A 9,820-nucleotide genomic window follows, 5' to 3' on the forward strand; every position below is an offset into this window, starting at 1 on the left:
CTTTTCAATTTGGTTTCTTGTTTTTCATTTGTTTATTTTTACATTTTTTTTGTTTCTTTTTATGCTTTGTTTGTTTGATTTTTCTTGCAAGGTACTTGAGATGTCTCATCGCCAAGTACTCTTGGATTTTGTTCAACATGGCTCAGAGACTTTACATAGAGCATGGTGGAGACACAAGGAGTTGCTAATGTGGTTTCCTCACCATGGTTTGCCTAGAGAAAGTCAATTTGAAGTCTTTTTCAATAGGATGAATACAAACACAAGAGAATGGGTAGAAATAGGAGATGGTACCACCAATTTCTACCAAGTATCAATCGATGAAGCCCATTGGATTTTGGAAGACATGGTGGAATACGATTATTGTTGTTGGAATTCTCCAACAACTAACCAAGTTTGGGAAAACAATGTTAGTCGTATGGAGTCTAATTTTAATTATACTCAAGGACCACGAGAGGAGAACTTGGAGAATTTTCAAGATATATCCCCAAGTGAGGAACCACAACCAAGTTCATTGGAGGATTTCATAAGAGAGCGCATAGCCAAGATAGATGCATATATGGAAAAACAAGATGCACTAATTCAACATCAAGATGCATCTTTAAGGAATTTAGAGAATCAAATTGAAAAAGAACAACATGAGGTGGCCATTTTGAGGAGTGGTGAAGAGTTGGAGATGCTTTGGGAAAATTTTGAGCAACTACAAGAGCCCACTTCAATTCAAATCAGCAAAGAAAAGGGCGAGAAACTAATAAAATCAAGCTCACCAAAATTTGTCTCTGCCCATAATGTTGTAGCATTTTCGTCATAGCAAAACTGCCCAGAATTTCAGGAAATTCAGCAACAAAATGTCTTCACTCCTCAACCTATTGAGTCATTTGTCGTGCATGAATACACTTATCAAGATCCAATGTGGCCACCACCTCCTCCACCATCAATAGCATCATATATTTGTTTCCATCATGCATCTTCACCAAAAGAAAGTCAAGTTGAAGGTTTGAGCTCACCAAATCCACATCTGGCCAAGCTTGAGGGCGTCCACAATGAAGACCCATATGTGAGGGCGTATGCAACTTTCTATGGGCAGAAGCCGCTCTTTGATGAGCACTTCTCCAAAGTCAAGCTGACGACTTTAAGTCAAGCGATTCTTGGGAGGCAACCCAAGTTTCTAAACTTGTTTTTAATTTTGTTTTAGTTTAGTTAAGCTCATTGCATTCCTTTATTAAATATTTTATGTTTGAAAAAAAAAAGAACAAAGTTATTTTAATTTTAATTTTTGTTACTTGTGTTATTTTTTAGAGTGGTTTTACGTTTGTTCTTGTGTTTCAGGTGTTAAATAGCAAGAAAATAGTGTTTTAGCAGTAATTTGGGGGTTTGAAGATTTTGCGGAAATTTTGCTAAAGAAAAATGGAGAGAAAAATGTGTGAAATTTCTGAAAAATGAAGGGTACCACCTGCTGCAGCAAAATTTTTACTCGTAAACTTTTGCTGGAGCAAAATTTTGCAATTTGGGAAAGCACCCAACTCCTCAACTCCACAACCAACCTAAAAGAAGGCCATTGATTCAAAATCAACCATATCCTTTTGGATGACAATTCTGAAGGACAGGCAGTGAGTTTTCTTATCTCAGCTCAATTTTTTTTTCATTTTGTTGTTTTTGTTATTTCTTTTGTTCTGTGGTTGTAATCTTGTTTTTAATTCTTGTCAGTATCTCTATTTTGTTTCTAGTTTGTCCTTGTCTTTTCGTTATTTTGTTGTTGTGTTGAGGATATTCTATTTCTTTTTTAGTGTTAACTAGGGGGCTCGATGACGATCTTGCAAAAGCTAAAAAAATATAATAAAATTAAGTTGAAGCTGAATGTCTCTCTTACTTAAGTTTTTAAACTCAATTCTTTGGGTGTGAATGTTGCTAGCAATTGATTGATGAGAGTGTTTTTCTTTTTAATGTGTGCATAGATTGAATAAACATTTTTGAGACCCTAGAAAGAGCTAGTTTCTTGTGAGTGCTTAAGTTTCTAAAATTACTTAGTTGTTTTCCTTGAGGCGAAGTCCTAGACATCACTACACCAATGACATGATTTAGGCTATCTTTGGCCCGTTTGAGCCTTTGAAGCCTACCTGTTATGCATTTTTATCCCTAGTCACCTTGTTGAGCTTAATAGACACTTTTCTTTCTTAGCCACTCATTAGCCTAGCTAGATATAATAACTTCCTTTAACCATACCCCTTTAGCACCTTTATCTTTATAGGATAGATTTGTGCATTTTGGGGGGTTGAGAGGAGTTGAGTGTGAGAGAGGAAATTGGGTGAGCATTTTCATTTTCATCTTTTTCTTATTTTCACCATTGGGGACAATGTTGAATTTTAAGTTTGGGGGGGGGGGGGGGGGGAGAGTGTATTCTCATTTTTCTTGTTCTCTTACCATTTAGTTTGTTTATCAATATTCGAAAAAAGTAGAAAAATGTTAAAAAAAAAAAGCAAAATAATTTCAAGAGTGCACTCCCTTGAATCAAAGGAAATTTTTGAAAAAAAATTCAGAAAAAAGTCAAGAAAAGAACAAAAAAAAGTAATCAAGTATGTTTGTAAATAAGTTTGGAGGTGTAACTCTTCAAATAAAAGAAAAGTTTGTTTTAGTTTTTGTCTTTGTATGTTAGTAATAAAGGCTAGTGGCAAGAGTTATATTTTGTTGTGGGGTGTTCTTTGGGGAAAATAATGTGTGCATTGATTTAGGTCCTAGAAAGATTGAGGTGCTTAGGGTGATTCAAGCCAAAATTAATATCATTATCCTACCTTCACCCTAGCCTATCATTACAAGCTTGATAAAATCTTATTGATCTTTGGTGTGGTGTTTGTCTACATTAGTGGAGAGGGAATCACTAAGTAACTTATGGAGGCATTATTTAAGCTTTAGGACCAAGGTCTAGTTTGATTTTTGGTGATTGAAAAATGTTTAGGAAAAGCTATGAATGCACTAAAGGGAGAAACACTTGACTCATATTTTGACGGCAACATTAATACTTGAATATTTTGGTTTAAATCTTCTATAAGTGTGAAATTCAGTTTCTCTTATTCAACAATAAAATTCCCAAGATTTTTCCCCTTTTTAAACATTGGCAAAGCAAAGTTTATCCTCTATTGTTGTGTCATGTTTTTGTTGTCTTCCAAATTTGTTCTTTTGTTGTTCAATTTGTGGTGTCTTTTGTTTCTTTCGTCATCTTTTTAGATTCATCACTCGACGACGAGCAATGTCATAAGTTTGGGGGTGTGATAACTCTAGAATATAGAGTTATCTTTAATACTTTTAGCTTATAATTTGATTAAAAAGATGAGTGATTTGTGTCTTTGACTTTAGAATTGAGTCATTTTCTTTTATTTGGGTTTAGGAGTTAGTTTTGGTTCTATGAGGGAAAATAAGTAAGAAAATGATAAATTTGATGAATTTGAGTGAAGTGGAAAAGAGCTAATGTGATTTTAAATGATAATTTTTCGTGTAGGAATTCTTAGAATGTTGCAGCAATGATGAAGCATTCTGTTTAGGCAGCAAGCATTTCTTGGGTCAACGTGAGAAGTTGCCACCTCAACAATATAATATATTTTTAATTAACTTGACATGGGCTAAAGATTAAATGAAGAGATTTGGGCCTTTAATTGTGTTGGTGCATGTTTAGCAAAAAGACAACAAATGGGAGGAAAAAGGCCCACGTGAGAAAAAAAAAAAGGGAAACTACCCTAATGTATATATCATCAACCTTTCCCTTTTTCTTTGGAGATGCATGTACAGTAGCAGAAAAGGGGACACAACCATCAAACATTAGAGAGGAAAATTGGAGAATGAAGAAAAAGAAAAAGAAGAAGAAAGAGAAGGATTCAAGAGAGGAGGACCATTTTGGGAACATCTTTTTGGCTTGATTCTCTTACCCTTCTCCTTAATATTTTATTTTCTTTTTCTTGTATTTTCTAAACCATGATTTATTTTGTTATGGGTTGTTTTGATTTTGGATTTGTGCTCTTGAATTCAGCCATGAACTAAATCTTTTGAGGCTTGAATTATTAATTAATTCTATATCTTAATTATAATTTTCTAGCATTTTATTTTAGCAATTTACCCATTGTTCATTTAAATGTGCTTAATGATGAATTCTTGTCATTGCTTGATCACCAATTACAAGATATTGAGTTATATTTGTGCTGGGAAGTTTGAATATAATGGATATATTTGAATGACACAAGTGGATAATCTTGTTAGATTATGTTTGTGAATAGCATAGGAATGTGTTGTTTGCCTTGTGTAACAATGATGAATTGGTGCTTAATTCTGGGTTCTTTAACTTGATTAGCATAGAAATATGTTAAATTAGGTGGAAGAATTAATATCATGGGTCTTGGAAAAGTTTCATGAACGTGTTTTGAATTCTTGTTAACTTTGGGTAATTTGCTGAGATTTTGCTGCAACAAAATATATAGGTCAATTGACATAGATGAATTTAATAATTCAAACTCATTTCACAAAATTGAATTTTTATTGCTTTTATATTGTCATCTTAGTTTATTTTGAAGAATTTTCAATTTATTTTTCACCACTATTAAATTGTATGGTAATTGATTTGTGCAAAATTATTTGCTAATTCAATTCATGTGGAGACGATACTCAACTTATCACTTTATTACTTGTTTGCCAACTGTGTACACTTGGACAATTTTAATTGCTTAAATACACACAACAATTATCAAACTCCACCCACCATGTCTAACATGCAGAATTCTATTGCCAATGCAGGTGAATAGGTAACCATGACTGAACATGGACAATCATCTGCGCTCGGACCACAACAGATTCAAGGAGTCAGCCAGCCAGCCTTGGCAGCTGGACAATAGCAGATTCCAGGAGTCACCCAGCCAGCCTCGACAGCTGGACACAACAGATTCCATGAGCCAGTCAGCCAGCCATTGGACCTGGACAACAGTAGGTTCCGGGTGTTAGTCAGCCTACCATTGGAGCCAGCTAAACCATCATTGGAGCTGGTTAGAATATACTTGAGCAGCAAACAATCGGATTGAATCACCCAGCCATAAGCGAGCCAGCCCGCCACACCAACATTAGATCACTTCCAATCCAAGATCCTGAGTTGGCTTGTAAATTGGCCGAGATGGAAGCACTCATCCAGCAAATTCTTGGAATGCCTATTAAAAAGAGTGCAGCAAGCTGCTGTGCTGATTCGCCTTTTGTTGATGATATAGCCATGGTCGAAATGCCGAAAAAGTTTAGCTTCCCCCACATAAAGATGTTTGATGGAACGTCTGATCCCGATGACCATATCACTTAATATAGGCAGAGAATGTTCACTATTGCCATCCCACGCGACATGAGGGAAGCATGCATGTGTAAGGGGTTTGGTTCTATTCTGATTGGACCAGCTCTCCAGTGGTATACTAATTTACCTAATAATTCTATTTCTACTTTTGCACAATTGACTAACACTTTTGTTGAGCAGTTTGCTAGTAGCAGAAAACTTGAAAAGTCTGCAGAAGACCTTTACATCATAGTTCAACGGCCGGGTGAGCCCTTACGAGATTACGTAGGCAGCTTCAACAAAGAGAAGGTGTCTATAACCCATTGTAATCAGGACACAGCCATCTCAGCCTTCCACAAAGGACTCCGCTATGACTCGGACCTATACAAAGAACCTACCAAGTATCCTTGCAAGATGATGGAAGACGTTGCCGCCAAGGCCTGGACATAGATCAAATGGGAGGAGGATGAAGCTAACTATTATCACTATTCTCCAAGGAAAGACACTCGAAGAGACTCAAGGGTAGACAGAGGACATAGTGACAGACGATCCAAGCCATACCTGTATCCTAGCAGATCAGAGAACAGAAGGAGGGAGTACAGTCGGTCGTCCGAGCACGTCTCCGAGATGGACCAAAGATACCAGAATACAATCTTTCAATCTCACCAGCCGAAGTCGTTGACGTATTGAAAGGACTTGGAGACAAAGTAAAATGGCCAGAAAGGATGAGAACTCCATCTGACCAATGAGACAAAACAAAATGGTGTGAATTCCACAATGACCATGGTCACCGAACGAATGAGTGCATTGCCTTAAAACTCGAAGTATCCAACCTATTAAGACGTGGTCACCTAACTGACCTGCTCACAGACAAAGGCAAACGAACATTCTAGTAGGAGGTAGATAGGTCAGTCGTTCAAAGAGAAGTAACCCCACCGAAACCACCTACTCATGAACGGACAGTGAATGTAATAACTGGTAGCTCTGAGGTAAGCGGAGTCACCCATTCAACAGCCAAAAGACATGCCAGGCAGACCAACTGGATCAAAGGAGAGTCCAACGGGACAAAGAAGAATACCATCAACATACAAGCTCAAACCATCAGTTTCTCAACAACAGAGTCAACCAGACTCCTCAACCCGCATCAAGATGCTCTTACTAAACGTATTCTTATTGATAATGGTAGTTCAGCTAACATTTTGTTTTTAAGTGCTCTCAGGGAAATGGGGATAGATAAATCAAAGATCATAAAGAAGACTACAATCCTCATCGGTTTCAGTGGAGAGCAAAAGAACACACTAGGAGAGATCGAGCTACCTGTCTATGCCGAAGGAGTCAATCTATGCACAAGATTCCTGGTGGTAGACTCTCCGTCTGCTTACAATGTGTACTAGGTCAACCATGGATACATGAAATGGAGACAGTCCCTTTAACATACCACAAAGTTTCTAAGGTTCCCAAGTAAATAGGGAGTGAAAGAAATCAAAGGCCAACAGAAAGAATCAAGAGCATGTTACCAGATTACCATGAAGGCCAAACCCGCTCAGTTATAGCAATTACAGCAAGACAGACAGACTGACTCCCAGATAGACCAACCGAACATGGAGGAGCTGGATGAAGTTTAGATACATCAGGACTTCCTAGACCACAAAGTCCAAATCAGATCATGATTGGACCCTGACATCATGAATAAACTCATTGATTTTCTATCTGCCCATTATGATTGTTTTTCTTGGTCCCATGCGGACATGACTGGAATTGACCCCGAAATTATTGTCCATAAATTGTAGGTTGACCCAGACTACCCACCAAGGAAACAAAAAAGAAGACAATTTTCCCCTGACAGGAACAAGGCCATCAACGAAGAAGTTCAGAAGCTCACTGATAATGGGTTCGTGAGGGAGGTGCACTATCCCAACTGGCTGGCCAACATAGTCATTGTGAAGAAGAAGAATGGAAAATGGTGAGTCTGCATCGACTTCACAAACCTCAACAAGACATGTCCTAATGACTCATTCCTATTACCACACATAGACATGCTGGTAGATTCCCCAAATGGTCATGAACTCCTAAGCTTCATGGATGCATACTTAGGATACAACCAGATCCTGATGCATCCGAACGACCAGGAAAAGACAACCATCATGACTAACTTGGGCATATTCTGCTACAAGGTCATGCCATTTGGACTGAAGAACGCAGGAGCGACTTACCAAAGATTAGTCAACAAGATGTTTGCCGACTTTCTGGGGAAGATGATGGAAGTCTACATTAACAACATGCTTGTCAAATCCCTCATTGTAGAGGACCATATCAGTCATTTAAAACAATCTTTTGACACTCTTAGGATATATAACATGAAATTGAATCCAACTAAATGCTCTTTTGGTGTGACTGCAGGAAAGTTCCTTGGATACCTAGTTAGTCAAAGGGGAATCAAGGCTAACCTAGCACAGATAGAATCAATCCAAAGGATTCCTTCTCCAACGTGCATAAATGACGTACATAAGTTAACTAGAGGCATTCTAGCACTCAACTGATTCATCTCGAAGTCTTCAGAACAATGTCACCTCTTCTTTAACACATTAAGGAAATCCAAGACCTTCGAATGGATGATAGAATGCGAAGAAGCGCTAATCGAGTTTAAGTAGTACTTAACTAGTCAGCCTCCTATTATCCCAACCAAAAGATCACGAGTTGTTGTTCGTCTATCTAGCTGTATCCGAAATAGAAGTAAGCACGGTTCTAATCAGAGAGGATGAAGGTAAACAACTCCCAATTTATTACGTGAGTAAATCTTTACTTGATGCAGAAACTCGATACAGCCAGCTGGAGAAGCTGGAACTAGCGCTCATCCATGTAGCAAGAACGCTACACCCACACTTTCAGTGCCACCCGATAATAGTACTGACTACATTCCATCTCTAGACCATTTTACACAAACCAGAGCTGTCAGGCGGACTAATCAAATGAGCAATCGAACTCAGCGAGTACAACATATCATATAAACCACGAACTTCGTTGAAGTCTCAGATATTAGCTGATTTCATTGTCGATTTTACACCTAACAATCACATGCAGGCAGAGAAAGAACTCTACTGCCTTACTGACAGACAGTCAGTTGGCATTTGGAAACTCCACACAGAAGACTCAAGTAACATAAGAGGAAGCAGACTCAGACTTGTTTTGACCTCCCCTCATGGATAATCAATTGAGCAATCAGTCAGATGCCGGTTTAAAACTACAAACAATGAAGCAGAATATGAAGCAATGATTGCTGGACTTGAATTGGCCAAAGCAATTGGAGTTAGAAGAATCAATGTGTTCAGCGATTCACAACTGGTAGTCAACCAGATTTAAGGAAGCTACCAAGCTCGAGATGATAAAATGACAACATACCTCAATAAAGCCAAGGAGCTTCAATCAGGCTTTGACGAGTTCACCATTAGCCAAGTGCCAAGATGAGAGAACAGTCATGCAGACGCTCTAGCCAACCTCGGGTCATCCATCCAGACAACCAACCATAAGGCAATTCCAATAGTTTATCTCTAGTGGCCAGCCATCTAGAAGGGTGAAGGAGAGTTGGTCAGTGACATCTCAACTAATCAAACATGGATGACTCGAATACTAGAATTCTTGGAAAGAGGCACACTTCATGAAGACAAGAATGAGGCACGATGAATCAAAGCTCAGTCAGCCAACTTCATCATCATACTAGGTAAACTCTATAAACAGTCATTCTCTGGTCCTTATCTAAGATGTGTTAACCCTGCAGAGGAAAAATACATATTGGATGAGTTACATGAAGGAAAGTGCGGAAACCATTTCAGAGGGCAGGGCTTGGCGCACTAAGCCCTAACTCAAGGGTACTACTGGCTGACCATGAGAGTTGACTCTTCCGACTATGCAAGACATTGTGATAAGGACTAGAGGTTTCGCTCAAGTAACTCATCAGCCACCAGAACACTTGGTAGCAATCACTTCCCCATGGCCCTTCATGAAATGGGGAATGGACATAGTTGGAAAGTTACCAACTGCACTGGGACAAAAGGTCTATATGCTCGTAGTAGCAGACTACTTCAGTGAATGGATCGAGGCATAATCCTACCATCAAGCCAGAGACAAAGAGGTAAAAAACTTCATCTGGAAAAACATAATATGTCAATTCGGTGTACCCAAGGAGATCGTAATAGACAACGGGTCTCAATTCATTAGCTCTAACTTCCAAGACTTCTGCAAATTTTGGAATATCAAGCTTAGCTTCTCAACACCAAGGAACCCCCAAGCAAACGGACAAGCATAGTCATCCAACAAGACTATCATAAATACTATCAAGAAGCGCCTTGAGAAAGCAAAGGGTAAATGGGAAGATGAGCTATCGGGAGTGCTATGCTCCTATCGAACCACAATAAGAACTTCAATAGGAGAGACACCATTTTCACTAGCCTACGGAATGGAAACAGTCATCTCGAACAAAAGTGAAGTTCCAAAAACTAGATACGAATTGACAAATGACATAAAAAATTGGGAGAA

Source organism: Humulus lupulus, chromosome 2 (assembly GCF_963169125.1).
Source record: "Humulus lupulus chromosome 2, drHumLupu1.1, whole genome shotgun sequence".
NCBI classification, from domain to species: Eukaryota; Viridiplantae; Streptophyta; class Magnoliopsida; order Rosales; family Cannabaceae; genus Humulus; species Humulus lupulus.